Raw genomic sequence first — 3,593 nt, 5'->3', positions numbered from 1 at the left:
CATCATTTTTTGTTGGTTAGCAGAACCAGAAGCATTCAACAAAATAATTTTCTTGGATCGAATAAGTAATTTTAGCTTAAAGGGGGGGTTATAAAGGCAAAGGTTCAGGAAAATGATTTACTTCCTAAAGTGTTGCCAAGACCCAGGAAAAGAGAATAGGGAACCAAAAAGAAACACAGACATGCACGAGGATATTAATATCTGAAATTTCTGAGCGTAGATAACAAGTGAAAGATAAACAACAAATAGGTCAACCATTTTATAATTCAGTCTCTAAAGGAAATCTTGAATCCATAAGAAAAATCGAGCTCCAGAGTGGCTGTCCCATATTTAAACATCTAGCCCTCGGAATATTTTTCCCTATACAAAGGAACAATATAGAGCCACAAGTATTTCCAGTTCTAACAGACAGCCAATTCCCAAGTATTTCCAGTTTTAACAGACAGCCAATTCCCAAGCAAAACCTTGGAGTAAGAGCCATGATAAAAGAAGAATGGTGAAGGTCCAAACTTTGCACTGTGTGGTTCAGCTAGTGCTGGCTCACGATGCAATTTCGAACAAACACGAAATGAAAGCCATAGCTCCACTGATGGGGACGAAGCCCAAGCAATAAGATTTTCAAATCTATTTGTTATTTGAGAGCATGGTATTCAGATGACAATATTGCAGAAGATGACTAACATAGGCACTCAAAGACAATCATCAGATAATCAGAACTTGAGGCCTGAAGATTACAGTGAATATTGCAAAAATTGCAAGTGACGCAGGTTTCTTATGTTTCCTATAAGCCATGCTAAAAGATATAGATTACTGAGGAAGAACGGAAGAGAAGATCAAAGACACTTTCACTAGAACCAACCCAATCACATATACATAGCTGAAATACCTTGCCCATGAAAATGACACCTCGGTACTAAATTCAACTGATGGGTCGTTTCAATAAAACATTCGCCGTTTTTTCTCTGTCAGGCATTGAATGAAACAGCAGAAGATATGTTTCAAAAAGTTTGCCAAAGCATTAAGTCAAACAACACAATTATCACAAAAAGAATGCTAATGCTGCCACGATAAAACAAATGTAAACTAGTTGAAATAGGAATCGATAAGACAAGGAAGAAACTACAGCGATGAGATTCATGTCATTATTTGGAAATCGCAAAATGTCAGAGCATCTAATAAACACAGAATAAATAGAGACAGCAAAATAGCATGTTCAGTTATGAACTCATCCAAGAATCTTATTTTAGATGGTAGCTGAATAAGTACATCTTAATTTAGAAGTGTCAGTTATTTAGAAAACAACGCAGATAATAGACGAAAGGCAAAAATAGGAGTTCTTTTTGCATAGCTAGACATAAGAACAAAACTGAAAAACCAAACAATTGTGAAAGAAACCCTAATTTACATCCGAAGAGGCATAATTAAAGAATGGATAACCAAATGACTTCCATTAATCAAATTATAGAAAACCTTGCATAAAATTTCATGGAATTAACTAAGCAACGATTCCACTTCTAAGCAAACTGCATTCATAATCACTATTTCCCTCTTTCTCTAAATCTTCCTTCCATGTTCTAATTTATCCATTAATTAAAGAACCCTAATACCAATAAGATTATAGTGTTTCAACACCTATCATAATCTCTGTCTACATCAATTGAGCCATGAAAAAAATAAACATAACCTAATTCAGCTTATATAAATAAAAAGCTCCAATGCACTTATGATGCATGACACATATTGTTAATTGAGCAACCAGAGGCAAACTCATATATATATATAAAAAACGATGGCTTTTCACTCAGAAAAAGAAAATAACAGAAAATCTATGGGCAAGATGCTTTTCTAGGCCTTTTAGCTAAGGCCAAGTCTAGTGTCTGTTCCTTCCTGTCGCATTAACCAACAGAAAACGAGAAAATGGACGCCATTTTTACAATAAATCAGTCCATGAACATCAATTTATCATTCCAAACAAAACAATGGAATTGAAAAATTAATATTTATTCCTTGCTGTAGCCGGAAACTTTACCTTTAAGATAGTCGACGGCGGTGGACAGCAGACGTCTGTGACTGTTGAGTTGGTGTTGTCACTGTGCAGTTTGGTGGGAGTACTTTGGTCGGTCCTCTTCACTTCCAACATGGTTATTATATGTGGCCGTGAACCAGTTAGAAGGATGCCACGTCAAATTGTGGCCCCGCTGTCTTCGAGTTTCACGATGAAAGGTTGTCGTGCTGGAATTGCCTAAAATGTTGATAAAAATAAATAAATAAGGTTGGCTAATATAAATGGACACATCACAAGATGAATTCATTCAATGTAATTAGCAGAATTTCTAATAAGTTTTTTAGTAACAATAAAATTTCTTAGATTTCATTTAATTGTGAAGTTCTTGAATGATGCCATGTTTTGCTAGCAAGGAGAATTTTCCTTACCAAAAAAACACTCGAGCAAGAGATAATTCAATTTGTTTTCTTTTTTCGGGAAGACATGCACAATCCGACTTAATTTGCTATTTTTAGCTACCAAAATGAATAATTAATTGTCGGTAATTTGGTACTAAAAACAAAACTAGAGCATTGTTAAACTCTTTATAGAACATTCCCTAATCGAGTTAAGAGCTTGAATCTCATCTACCATAATAGATTTGAGCATTGTTAACTGAGTTTCGGCTCTGATTTGGTACTAAAAAATAGTGTGATTTATAAATAATAATAAAAAACCAATCTGTTAAAGGAAAGACACATTATGTTCTGAAAAATATTGCTAGGAAAGCAACAACTCAAGCAAAATGGCTGCAGTTTTTGAGAAAATGAGAACAACAAAGAGATGGGGACATGATCTGCTTTTTGCTTAATATGCTAATTTTTGCATGCAGTATGTGCCAACTCCGAAGAACATTAGAGTTTCTTTGTTGCATGCTCGACAACATAGGGCGAAACAATTAGCACAGCACTGATTGTACAAGAGCATGAATACATCAAAGAAAATTGATGGGCAGCAGAAAGACATACAAGAATCAATCCGCACACCAGGAAGAGCAACTTGAAAAAAACTATGCAGCTTTGCTAATGCCTACATCAACAATTCTGATTGGTGGTCCAGGTACCCCCTTCTTGCCCGGCCAGTCAAAATGACAGATTCATCTCTGATATAATCTTCGAATTCAGGAAAAGCAACAGAAGGTGGACTCATCCAATTTGCAGCTCCTCCCAAGAGTGCTTTCTTCAGTGCTGGCACTGGAAGGTTGCAAAGGGGACCCCTTAACATTGCTGGTGGTTTCTCATGTCTAGAAGAAATAGTGCCCGCAATTTTCTCACGATTGGCATGAATGTTTGCTCAGTTTCTTCTCCACCTTTCTGGGATCCATGCTCATAGCATAGGCATTTCTTTAAACTATGCAGCTTTGCTAATGCCTACATCAACAATTCTGATTGGTGGTCCAGGTACCCCCTTCTTGCCCGGCCAGTCAAAATGACAGATTCATCTCTGATATAATCTTCGAATTCAGGAAAAGCAACAGAAGGTGGACTCATCCAATTTGCAGCTCCTCCCAAGAGTGCTTTCTTCAGTGCTGGCACTGGAAGGTTGCAAA

At 36.6% G+C, this 3,593-nt stretch overlaps 1 long non-coding RNA gene across 2 annotated transcripts; it reads right to left on the bottom strand.

The window, feature by feature from the left end:
• Positions 1-436: 436 nt before the first annotated feature.
• On the bottom strand, positions 437-3,101 carry LOC105137200 (uncharacterized). 2 transcript variants are annotated; one of them, XR_844509.1, is made up of 3 exons: positions 3,013-3,101; positions 2,030-2,242; positions 437-962 (listed from the first exon to the last, which is right to left on the bottom strand). It is a non-coding gene; the product is annotated as an uncharacterized LOC105137200 (long non-coding RNA). The 2 variants fall into 2 exon arrangements; XR_844510.1 differs by lacking the exon at positions 437-962 and adding an exon at positions 1,591-1,887.
• Positions 3,102-3,593: the final 492 nt, after the last annotated feature.

This window comes from Populus euphratica, unplaced genomic scaffold, assembly GCF_000495115.2.
Source record: "Populus euphratica unplaced genomic scaffold, PopEup_1.0 scaffold65.1, whole genome shotgun sequence".
NCBI lineage: Eukaryota > Viridiplantae > Streptophyta > Magnoliopsida > Malpighiales > Salicaceae > Populus > Populus euphratica.
The sequence above is the reverse complement of the archived record's forward strand: the minus strand, read 5'-3'. Positions and strand labels throughout refer to the sequence as shown.